Genomic DNA, 12,808 nt, shown 5'->3' with positions numbered 1-12,808 from the left:
TTCTCTAAGATGGGTATTGTTATCATTGGGTATTGTTTCAAGTGAGAAAACTGAGGCCCAAAGAGGTTTAGATAACTTATCCAAGGACACACAGTCGAAAAGAGAATCCTCCCTGGCTATGGCAGCAAGTCCTTGGGCAAAGGTGGGATTTGAACCCAGCTCAGTCTGACCCCCTACTCTCAACCATTTCTTTATGTTCCATCCCACAGAGCTGAACATGTTATGTTCTGTAAGGTACATGCACTCCCATCTATCCACCTGTTCCCTTCTCTTCGACTAAGCATTGGGGTTTCTCAACTCAACAAACATTAATCCCTTTTCTTCTTCCTTTCCTGAGGAACAAACGGCTTCATGCCAGGATGGTTGGCCCTGGTATTAAGGACAGCTACTTCCCTCCAGGTATCCCTGATCCTGTCTCACTGCTCCTCGGCTGTGGCTTTCAGCACCAGGGTCAGTGGTAAGCGGGTCTCTGCCTCTGTCCTACACCCCTAGGTCTTTGGGTTCAGGGTAATACTTACAAGAGACATGTTGGATCATAGATCAGTCTCCCACTGACTCTCTCAGATTAAAGGCTCTTCCCCAGGTTCTGTTAGCTGATCTGGGGCATTCTGTCCTATCAGGGGGATGGAACTCCACTTTGGCAACTTGGGACCCTCCCTCCACCAGCCGTCTGAGTAGATCTCAGGTACTCTAATAACTCTAAGACCTTACTTGTAAGTTCTGGAAATTCTACAGCAGGCTCTTCTCTGCTATCCAAGCTCCGGACACATGGGGGACCAAGGATGCACTCCCAAGTCACAGGGCTCCCACATCACATTGGTCCAGGCCCAGTGGTTTCTCACCTTCAGAACTTCCTCCCACACGTCTGGTAGCTGCCTTTCCTGGGATCTAGACACACCCCCTTCCCACTGAGGTTGCAGACCCACCCTGAACCCCAGAATGCCAGATGGGGCCCCAACTTTCCTGCTTCAGGAGCCAGAGATTTCAGTCCGAAGGGCCAGCAAGAGAAGGCAGGGGTGGATTTCTCGAGAAGGTTCTGAGAGAGGCTGAAGGGTTTAGAGGCTGGATGCAGAGCCTCCTCTGCAGAGTCTTTCACACACGGAAGCAAAGGTCACTAAAACGACCTCTCTCATGTGGAAATGGCTCCACTGTTAGGGAAAATAAGGGGGTTGCGGGTGGCACCAGAGCACTCAGCTTCCGGGGGGCAGGGGCAGAGGCCCTGCAGGGAGAGAGCTGGAGGGGATCCCACCCCCACCCATTTCCACACCATCACCTTCCTAGGTCACTCCTTCCTCACTGACCACCCCTCCTGCTCCTTCCCCAACTCTCCCACTGTGCCCCACCCCACATGCTGGCTCCCCCAGCAGTCCAGCCAGGACCCTCTGCTCCCTACACATAACCTTGCTGAGTAACTCCCACCTCCCCAAGGGCCAAGCCTCTCTCTCCAGACCAGTGGGGCATCAGAACCACCTGTGAAAACCCTTCCACACACAGATGACCAGCCTCTCTCCCACAAACACCACGGAGGGTTCTGCTCTGGCTCAGACCTCTCTCTGAGCTCCAGGCTAGCAGGCCAGCTGCCGAGTGCTGTCCCACAGGCGTCCCAAACTCACAACTCCCCCTCCCAACTCAACACTCCTCTCACGTTCCTTATCCTGTGACTGTCCGGCACCTCACATCACTAAGTGAGAAACCCTGGCACAGCCCGCCCTCCCTCCCATCCGCTAAATCTCCAAGGAGAGAGGTCTCTACCTCGGTTTCTCTCGAACCCACCTTCTCCTCTCCATCCCCATGGCTCCCTCACCCATCTCCCAAATGCCAGTCTCCTCCCATACCACCCATCCCCCACACCAGGAGTATAACTGAAGGGGTTTCTCTCCTGCTATAACTCTGGAACAAATCTCCACCAGCCACAGGATAACATCCGAACTCCTAAGCACTGCCCGCGAGTCCCTCTGAGGACTGACCCCAAACCACCTTTCTGACCTGTTTCCTGCAACCCCACACAGCTCACCACACCTGAGCCACAGCATGCTCTCTCCTGCTTCTGGACCCCTGTCATCTGTTTCCCCTGCCTGTGTTCCCCTGCACCTGGGACACAGAACATCTATCTTTGAGATTCTGTGAGTCTGACTTGGTGCCATGAGCTTCCATTTCCACTACTTACCAGCCCCGACACAACATCATCGTCATTTATTTACTCCCATCTGTCGGCTGGTGGGCTCCTGAGGGCAAGGACTGCAGTGTCAGGCCCAGTTACACGCTCAGTAAGTGTTTACTTCATGAGTGAAACCACTAATGAGATCAAGGCGTTCTTCCACCCCCTCAAGAAGCAAAGGAAGCAACCAATCTTTAAAGCAATAAAAATAAGGCCAACTGCTATCTTGGAAACCATGGCAGGTAATGTTTCAGTAACAGATGCTTTTGATGATAGATGGGAGTTCTGAAAAAGAAGAGTCAGCAACGACAGACTCTGTCGGGCGTTTCCAGCACAGGTCAAGAAAGCAATGCCCTGACCACCGGGCCGTGAGCGCTGCAGAGGCCCCCTCATGCTCAGGGCTCTGACCACCCCGGCTGTGTGACTTCGTCAATTCACCACACCCTTGCACCAACTGGAATCACGACACACGCAGTTGCCACCTCTTCACCTTGCTAACTCCAACTCCTCTTTCCTCTGGGAAGCTGTCTCTGACCATCCATCTGGTTTACAGCCTCTGAGCACCTTGTACTCTTCTTATGCAGCCCTTGTCAGTGCTGTAATTAATCTTTCGTACACTTATTTGTTACGGGTTTTGTACTTATTTTTATACTTACTTAACTTTACTACTAGACTGAGAGCCAAAAGACAGCAAGGACCAGACTTGTCTTTTTCCTCTACTGCAGCCCCACACTCGGCACAGTGCTAGCACTCAGCAGGCCCTGAACAAGGACTGGATGGATGCGAGGGTGGGTGGGTAGATGGATGGATGGACGGCGGATGGACAGATGGACGGGCAGGCAGGCAGGTCTGGAAGACAGGGAAGAACAAGGAATAAGGCTGCCTTTCGTGACTGGTACAATACTTTAATAACATCGAGCTCTCTTTACTCTGACGCAGCCCTCGCAAAGCAACCTCAGATCTTAAAACTGGGGCTTTCCCACTAACGAAAGGATGCACACACACTGGGGATATTCCTATTTACTTGGAAAGCAGGTGTCAGAGCAAAGTGACACACTTGGCATTCTGGCTTCATACCCAGTGATCCTCCTATAATACCAGGCTGCTCTCTCTGTTCCACAAGTATACTGGCTATATTGATAAAAGTAGGTTCCAATAATCTCTCAGCCCCCTAACATCATGATGAAGCCCCCTAAGATCAATACGCATATTGCTAACAGACCACAAGAGGCACTGCCTTTTCTCAGCCAGCCACCATCACCAAATACCGGTGCTGGGCACCAAGTCAGGTGTTAGCTCCTCTTCCCCACAGTCACACTGTAGATTCAACAGGGGACCCTGTAGCTGAGGTTTTCATCAGAGATAAATGCTTCTTCATGGACATGGTTCTATGAGCAACATTACATGACCGGCAGGCAGCTACTGAGAAACTGCAACATACAAATGGATGGGTTTTACAGGTGGAGAATCAGTACGCCTGAGTATGAAACCCTGGCAAAGTCCGCATCCTCATGTGGAGAGTAGGAAGAGTGGACTCAACGATCTCTAACCTTCAGATCAGACTGACACTACAACTGATGAGCACAGAGGCCACCGCAATGCTCACTGCAAAAGAGCCCCGTGGCAGGTATACCCAGAGATAAATTAGAGAAATAAGCTAACTGAAGCAACCAGCATCTTTTGAAAACAGCAAAGTAATGCTACATATCAATCAGCAAATAACTTCTAATCTTATCAAAAAGCTTCCCAGAAAGAACAAATTCTAATCTTAGTTATCAACTAATCAGCACATGCATCAATCCCGTAACTTCGCTATTTATAAGAAAGATCAGGGTTTCCTGGTCCCTAGAATGAAAGCAGACCTTAAACCCATCACCCCAAACTAAACTCAACTCCTCAAATTCAATTATCAGGAACATTAAAACAACTAAAACCAAGAGAAACTATTACAAGTACCTTTTGTCCATGAATCCCTGTTTCCCTATCTCACCTGTGATTCTTCCAATGTGTGTCAGAAACCACACCTCGAGACAGCCCGGGCTGTGAGAAAAGACACCTGAGGAGCCCTCTGCGTCTCCCATAGCTCCATCTTGGGCAACTCCTTCACCCTCTCTGAGCTTCCATTTTCTCCTCCGCACACCAAAGCCCGCCCCGCCTACCCTGCAGAATCATTATGAGGCTAAGACACAGGTGTCAGAGACTTTGTAAAGTGTTGAAATATTTTATAATGAAGGGACCTCAGATCCAACAACCTTCTCGTTTTATAGATTCAAATCAGTCACTGGGCACTCACCCTTTATTTCATTTGTCCATTTAACAAGCATTTATGTACTACTTGCTACGTGCCAGATGCTACGACAGGCACTGAGGACAGGACTGTGAGCAAAGCCACAGACCATGGTGTGACGGGACTGCACACCCCGCACCAGGGAGCTGGACGTAACGAACAACAGTTACACCAGTTATACCGAAGAGCATGTCGTTACACCCGCGGGCCATGCAAACGATTTGGGTTTTTTCTAAGAGAAACCAGAAGCTACCGAAGGGATTTAGGCAGAGGGAACAACACACTCAGATCGTTCTGGCTGCCGGGTACTAGTCCTGGGCTAGGCCCTGAATACGGTGGGAAGAAGAAATGCAGACTTTGACTCTGCAAAGTCTGGTGGGGGAGTCACAGGAAGCAGAGGCTGCTACACGCCAGAGCAGGGCGTTGTGGGAGCCCCGTGGGAACACTCCTAAACGCCAGTGGCCTGAAAGTGCTGGAGATATGGTACCTAGAGAGAAGAAACAAAACAAAACGCAGCTACAGGGAGGGCACAAAATAAGAAATATCTTAAAATAGTGAAAGTCACTAATTCCACATAACAGACTTTATTGCCACAAAAAGAGACACAGCAAATTCTCCTGAATTTATTAACTTGTTTTCCATAAATATTTAATTACTCAGAAATGTATCAAAAACACAGATTCCCCTTGACCTACTTATCAAGCTTATACAAGAGTGGGTGAGAATTACTGTATCCAATAAATACGAATTTAATTACATTCATTACTCTTTCTTTTGTCTCTAATAAGATGATTTTCAAAGAAACCTTTGACTGTTGAGGCCAAACATTTACATTTTCTTCTGATTACTCAAGTTAACTGTCTTAACCTTAAAATAAAATCTGATAATAAAAATATTTAAATCCTAAAGAGGGAAAGTATAATGTTGCATAAGTTTATATTAAAGTCCCATTATTTACATGGAATCACAGAACAGTGAAATAGAAAGTACTTGGGAAACCAGCCTTCAGTTCCTGGACAGGTCTGAGACAAGGCCCACGCTTGGGGTGACTCCACCCTCCCCCTCGCCAGCACCTACTGCTTTTGTGGGCATCAAGGCTTGCGTGAGCAGTCCCAGTGCAGGCTGAAGACTGCCTGCCACCCTGGGTGCTCCCACCAGCCCTCACCACCAAGCACCTCTGAGCTTTAATACATTCCTTGTGCAATAACTCACATAACTTTCATAGGCAATAAGTTAACATCCCCTGCAAAAAAAACCAAGCATCCTGACAGCCCTCTAACAATGGGTTAAGAGAAGATTATTCTAGCTCACGCTGACTGGATGCTCATGAAGTGCAAGCACTATGCTAAGCCCTGTTCCTCGTCACCTCCCTGCAGTCCTGTAAGAACCAGACGGAGGTAAGTACCATCACACTTCCGGTATTGATGAGGAAACAGAGGAGTGGTCACCTGCCCAAAGTCAAAGGGCTTGTGAGTAGGGTCAGGACACAAACCCACATAGGCCTGACTCCAGAGTCTGCTGTAAGTGCTGCCCTGTCCGCCTCTTTGACGCTCAGGAGATAAATCTCCTTCAAAGAACACAATGGATTTGAAAGCTCTGCAGAAAAACCAGGGAAGAACGTGCCTCTCCACGTCTTCATGGTCTCTGCTCTCCTCAGTAAGTGCAGGTGAGACAAGCCTGACTCATGCCTCCCTTTGGGGAAAAGCCGTGGAACTGATCCGTGCAGGGGGTCAAAGAGAAGGTGCTTGCGATGGTGCTGGGCTGGAACCACCTGTGAGAAGAGCCCATGCAAAAACAGGGGAGGAAACAACTGTGGGCCTGTAAGGAAAGTCCCAAGGACTCCTTGAGCACTCTGTGACTTCAGAGCTGGTTTCTCAGATACCTGGCCATCACCTTCACCACCAACTGGCACCGTCTACACTAGAACCTGGAGAAAACAGCCAAACACGTGCTTCCTGGTGCTGCCCCAGCACCAAGGATAAACAAAAAGACAGTGAGCACTCTGTAAGCATCAGCTTCCCGTCAGGCACCACGCTAAGGAGCCCACGGCATTATTTCACTGAATCTTCAATGACAGCCCCCAGGAAGGTAACCCTGCCATCCCCATTTTACAAATCAGTTAACTGAGACTAAGAGTGGGGAAGACACTTGCCCGAGGTCACAGAGGTTGTGTGTGGAGGAGCCAGAATTGGAACCCAGATCTGGCTCCAGAGTGTGAATCTGCTTGGCCACTTCACTTGGGGTCTTCTGTCACCGCCAATCCCCTCCTGGTCACATTCTGTTTGCACGTGACTCCTCCACCAACCATCCGCTCCCCAAGGGCAGGATGGAGCTCCTTCATCTCCACGTGCCCAGCACTCAGCAGAGGGCTTGGCCCAAAGCAGGAGCGCAGCAAGGCTGGTGGATGGATGCCCACAGGAAGGAAGTGGCCCCAGAAATGCCCCAGGATGCCCCTCACAGAAGCCAACCCAACCAACTCTCCCCATCCCTGATCAGAATCTACAGACCATCTACTCAGCCCCCTGAGGCCTGCTCCTCCACAAGTCCACCTCAAGGGAAGGGTCAGCAGCCACACTTCTGGGGAAGGGGGAGGTGGGTTTCAGCAAGTATGAGCAGTTCATTTTCAGACTTGTCCTTCTTTCTGTTTCCCAATCTTGTCCTGGAGCATCTGGAGCAAATAATTCTTCCCTCTCCCACCCCTAAGACTTTGTAGAACAAGTATCACCACTCAGACCCAAAGCCTACAGCTAGTATATGGCAAATGTGTGTCTCAGTCAGCACTCAAATACTTGGGGAATGAAGCAATAGAGTCCAGAGTCTGAGATTCACCAGTGACCTATCAATAAGAGTCTGTCAACATTCGGTAGCATGACTTGTCTGAGCAGAGGTCCATCACAATGTCCACCAAGAGCCTACCCTGGAGACTCAGAAGCAAAGAAAGCAGGAAACCTTCCCTGTGCAGGGAGGAGACACAGGCATAGAAAAATGCATGCAATAGTGAGGCGCATGATCCGATCAAGGTATACACACAATGAAAGCCAAGGGAGCACAGACAGGAGTGGTCACTTGTAGAAGAACTGAGCAGATTTCACAGAGAAGGGAAAAGTTGAACTGAGAAGCCCTTCCCAAACCACCAAGGGAAAGTCATTGTTTCCTGCCTCCCTGAGCCCCATACTGCTCACCTCCCCACCGCTGAGCCCTGTTCTGTCATCAGTGACTTGTGTGCCTGTCTCTCTGCACAGTATGTGAGCACCTTGAGGGCAAGGACTTGGGCATTCTCCATGGCTCACCCTCAGGTGTCCAGTAAATATCTGCTAACAAAGAATAAGAGTCTAGTTTAGATTATTAATAACACAGCAGCTACCCCTTCTTGAGCATCTACCATGACCTATTACTGCAAGTACTTTGCACACATGATCTCATTTCTTCTACACAAAAACCCCAAAAGGCAGATCCTATTATCACCATCCATTTTACAGATAAGGAAACTGAAACGCAGAAAGATTAGGTAAATTGCCCCAAGTCATACAGCCAGTAAGTGACAGAGCCGGACTTTGAATCATGGGCTGAATGAAAAATCAGTTTTCAATTACTAGGGAACAAATCCCTTTTCCTTTCTCTTTCTGTGTCTGCCTTGCATCCAGATACATGGATTGCCCTTTAGTCTATTGTTCACTGGAACCAAAGCCATTTCTTTCCTAGAGAAAAACAAGGGCTATCTCTTGTTAGTCTTCTAAACAATGACTACTAACCATTACTGAGTAAACATCATGGCGGGGTGGGGGAGAGTGGAGACACAAAATTGTGCTTAAGATATCAGTCAGAAACATCTATTAAGGAGGAATTGTATGCACCAATTGGAACATTTTCCAATGTTGGAACAATTTCCAAATAGATCAATAAATAAAGGAGCAAGAGTATGTATAGGATGCTATTCTTTGTATAAAAGAAAAAATATATAACAAACAAGAAAATGGTAATAGTGGTTGCCACTAGGGAGAAGACTGGGAACTGGCAGCTTGAGGCAAGAAAGACACTTTACAATTTGTCCCCCTTGAACTACTTGCCTTTTTAAAACAAAATCCATGTGTGATTTTTTTTAATTCTTAAAAAAATAAGACAAAAACACCATTTAAGGAAACTCCTTATTGCCAGGCCTTTTCCAAATGCTCACATACATATGACTGCAACCATGAAAAAAACTTGTATGTTTATGAAAAACTGGGTGAACTTAATTTGTGGTGAAACAGGACTGTAAAACAACTTTTGTCTTTCATGTTGAGGTTCACTAATTTCACTATAAACTTGTTGCAACATTTTTTTTCTGCAATAAATAAAATGCACTTTGAAGGTGCAGATACAGCATACATATAAGCAGCAGAGATAATCTGCCACACACCTTCCTCTGAAAGTCCTTCATCTGTCCCTTCGACAAGTATTTAATGAGCACCTACTATGTGCCAGGCAAAGTGCTCAACAGGTATTTTTAAAAGAAGAACTAAACAACAGGTCACTAGCTTCCTCCCTCCTGCCTTTCGGGAAAACATGCCAATCAGAAGGCCAGAGCTAGGATCACTCTTGATGTTCACGTATTCTAACACCATCCTCACTCAGCTAAGAAAACTGAGGCCTGGACAGGGGAAGGGCTCTGATCAAGGTTACATAAGAAGCGAAGGCCTCAAAATTACTTGTCCTGCTCTCCTCACATGCGACATGCTGTTTTGTTGTGTTGAGAGATGGGCAGTCAAGGAGGGGCAGAAACATACCCTAACACTGACAACCTAATATATCAGGTGCTTTCACAGGTCTTGTCAAATTTATTCTTCATAACAACCTCTCAAGGTGGACATGATTACCCTCGTTTTACAAATAAGGAGATGAAAGCTCTGAGAAGCTAAGAAACTGGTATATAAGGCTTCAAACACGTATCTCTCTGACTTCCGAGCCAGAGCTCTTAACCTCCATGCTGAAAAGGAAAATCAGGTAGGCTGGAGCCATATCACAGAGAGCCCTGGATGCAAGATTTTGCATTAACGAAGTTTCTCTCTCAACCCTGGATGCTGTCACTCCAACACCACCAATCACAAAGCCAGTCCCCTCATTACCCAACACATTTTCTGGCTCTTGTGTGCCACCAAGTTTGGGCTTTCCTTTTAACCCACAGAGCATGATGGTTACCCAGAGCGCAGCAATCTCTGAGAGACATTTACATCGTTTCTGCTGGGACAGAATGGGATAATTCACACATGCCGCTTTTAGAGCCTCTGGGTGCCTGCCACACAAGCACGGACCCCAGTAAGGACCCATCCCTTAGATGCCATCCCCATGATGCCACTGGGTCACCGCCCCACCAGGTGGTAGTGAGAGAGGCCAGCACCATGGAGGTTGATCCCCCAAAGTCCCACAGCATCTGAAGTGAAGAAAACTGCAGGCCAGTACAGGAGAAGCCTCCTCCTGCCTTCTCTTCTGTCCCTGCAACACAGGCAGCAGGAATTGGTCACACTGCTAGTGAGCAGAGGCGCTGCGCAATGAAAGGTCACACGCATGGGTATGGGACACCCTTCCAAACAGGAGGGAGCCCCATCACCTCGCTTTCTTCTCTCTGCCCAGTAGAAACCTAACAAAGTTCTGGCATTCCCCTCTTGTGGGTCTCTTCCTTCTGGCATGTGGTAAAATCAGTGTCATACTTGGGTGGGGAGGGGAAATTCCATAAGGCTCAAGTCTAAGCCTCATGCTCCAGTTCAGAGTCCTCACTGGGGTTAGGGTCTAAAGGTCAGCAAACAATGAAATGTTCCTGTGCTTTCCATCTGCCATTCTCCCCGCCACAGCCCCCTAAGAGGCCTCACAGCGAGCAGCAGTCAGCACCTCACCACAGACCTCATCCCAACCTCGAGCAAGAAAATGGTCCACCGATTAGAAATCCCCTCCTCTTTCGACCCTCAGTCTCCAAACACAATCTGCCCGTCGGCACAGAGGCAGCAGACTCACAACTTTACCCGACGATGTGCCCAGCAGGCACTGTTCCATCCCATCCTCACAAGGCCCCTGAGAGGCACACAAGGCAGGTACCAGGATGCTCACTTTGCAAAGGAAGAAACAAAGCTCAGAGAGGTGAAAGACTCTCCAGGTAACACAGAGGTAAAGGCTTCTGAACCCTCACTCCTGTTCTGCCCCCTCACCAGGCTGCCATTTCAGTCTTTTGGAGACGACCACTGTTAAGATTTGCAGCAGCATCTGGTACCAGGAGCCAGCAAGAGAGAACCCTTCAAGCTTCACACTACTCTGCCAGCACACACATTTCTCAACAGCTGATGGAATGAAAGCCAACCGCCCCACCAATCTAGGAGACAGGAAAAGCCCCCGAGACTGAAAAACGGGGCGCCCCACTTAAGGGCACGGCGTGGCATGGGGGAAGCCGCCGGCCTAGTAACCAGGGAAGCTAAGACCCAAGTCCGACTCAGGAGACGCACAGGCAGGCCTAGTTGGCCCTTCCGGCCCAGCCGCAACCTCGAAGCCTCCAGAATCCTCAGCGAGCCCAAAGCTCCTGCTTCCACTCAAACTCCCTGGACAGCGGGGAGGGCGGCATTCCCTTTTCCCGCGACCACTCACCCTTTGCCCGCTTCTTACCTGGGGCCCCGCTTCCGGACCTGCAACCACTCGGGGCCCCGCCCCCCACCGCTGCAGGTCTCCCTAGCCCCGCCCCTTGCACCTGCGGTTTCCTCAGGTCTGGTCTCTCCGCCCGCTTTGGCCTCACCTCGCAGCCCCCTCCCCCGGTAAACCTGTGGTCCCACCCGGCCCCGCCCCCCGCACCTGCAGCCCCTTCGGCCCTTCCCGACTGCCTCCTCCAGCCCCGCCCCCCGCACCGGCGGCCTTTCCCCACCTCCACCCCCACACCCGCTGTACTCCATACCAAAACCCCCATCCCCACCACACACCTAAAGCCCCCGGCCCGGTCCCCGTGCCCGAGACCGCCGGACACTATCCCCACACCCCCCGGCCCCGCCCCCTGCCCCGAGGCCCCTCCCCGGCCCAGCGGCCTCTCGGGGTCCCGCCCCGCACACCTGCAGCTCCCTCCGGCCCGGCCCTCAGGGCCCCGCCCCGCCCCGCCGGCCGCTCCTCTCACAGCCCGCTCTTACCGCCGCCGCAGTCCCGGCCGGTCACCTTGACGCGGGCCGCAGTGGCTGCCGCCGCCTCCTCATGGCCCTGGGAGCGGCCCAGGCGGCAGCGGCGCCTTCGCTCGGAGGCCGGGGCCGGGCCAAGCCGGGCCAGGGCCGGGCGCAGCTGGAGCGCGGGCCGACGAGGGAGCGGAGCCGGCGCCCAGCCGCAGTAGGAACCGTCCTCTCCTGGGTCTGAGCGGCGGGCCGCTCAGCCAATCGGCGCGCGGCGCCAGACCAGTCTCCCCAACCAGCTCGTCGCAGAGGCGGAGACACGCAAATCGACCGGCTGGGCGCGCCAGTGCGCAGCCGCTGCAGCCCAGGTCGTCCCTGGCCTCGGCCTCCGCTGCAGCCCTCAGACGCGGTCTCCGCCTGCAAGGATGCTCAGCTGCCCGCACACCCTCCTCAGCGCCCCGCCACGCCCATCCCCTTCCTAGAAATAGCAGCGCATCTTATTCCCCATACATCCTTCCAGGCCTCATACAATTTACCCTTGAAACCTCTACCTAGGATTTATTTGTTTTCAACAAAAAATGGTTTTGTGAGAAACATCACCTTAATGCCCATTCTTTACAACTCGGAGGTAGGCACAGAACACAGAATGTCAGAGCCAGAAGAAACCTTCGAGAGCCTTGGGTCCAGCCCATTTATTTTACAGCTGGGCAAAATTAAGCCCCTCGAGGTAAAGGGACGTGCCCAAGACCACACAAGTGCAAAGCTGAGAAATGAGGTTGTCTCTTGTCTCTCTGCTCTCAGATTCTTTACTCTGCCACGCACGATGAGGTGAGCAGAAAGGTTAAGTCATTTGATTAAAGTCGCAGAGGTAAGTTGCAAAGACAGTTGAAGCCAGTTCTGTGAAGCCCTGTAAGTCAGAACCACAGAATATCTCTGTTCGGCCTCCCACAGAAAGGAGGCCCTATGTCCTGCGTTACTCTGAATGATTCTTGGACACACAGACAAGTAGAACGTCATTTTGACAATTTTCAAATTCATTTTGCAGTAACATCAGCGTATGGAAAGATTTGGTTACTGTCTTCCCAAAGCTTATGGAAGAAAAAGAGAGAAACAAAAAGAAAAGAAATAGAGTCAGTGGAAATTAAACCATTTCTAAGTCTTCAGGAGTCTCTGAGGGAAATTTCTGCCATGTTGCATTAAGAAAGAATAATCATCAAAGAAGATACTTAGCTATTTTACTTAAAGAGAACAAGA

At 50.3% G+C, this 12,808-nt stretch overlaps 1 protein-coding gene across 29 annotated transcripts in view; it reads right to left on the bottom strand.

Annotated features, from left to right (window-relative positions):
- RALGPS1 (Ral GEF with PH domain and SH3 binding motif 1) overlaps positions 1-11,794 on the bottom strand; it is a 285,958-nt gene extending 274,164 nt beyond the window's left edge. For 23 of the 29 annotated variants that reach the window (XM_082402630.1, XM_082402658.1, XM_082402629.1 and 20 more), the window contains exons 1-2: positions 11,582-11,713; positions 2,815-3,007 (exon numbers count right to left, since the gene is read on the bottom strand). The gene's annotated coding sequence lies outside the window, so the exon portion shown is untranslated. Of the gene's footprint in view, positions 1-2,814; positions 3,008-11,072; positions 11,101-11,154; positions 11,177-11,581 lie in introns of those variants that run through there. The other 6 variants (XM_082402645.1, XM_082402646.1, XM_082402647.1 and 3 more) reach the window with 4 other exon arrangements.
- Between the last annotated feature and the right edge of the window lie 1,014 nt (positions 11,795-12,808).

This window comes from Balaenoptera borealis (genome assembly GCF_965194805.1).
Source record: "Balaenoptera borealis genome assembly, chromosome: 8".
Taxonomy (NCBI): Eukaryota; Metazoa; Chordata; class Mammalia; order Artiodactyla; family Balaenopteridae; genus Balaenoptera; species Balaenoptera borealis.
The sequence above is the reverse complement of the archived record's forward strand: the minus strand, read 5'-3'. Positions and strand labels throughout refer to the sequence as shown.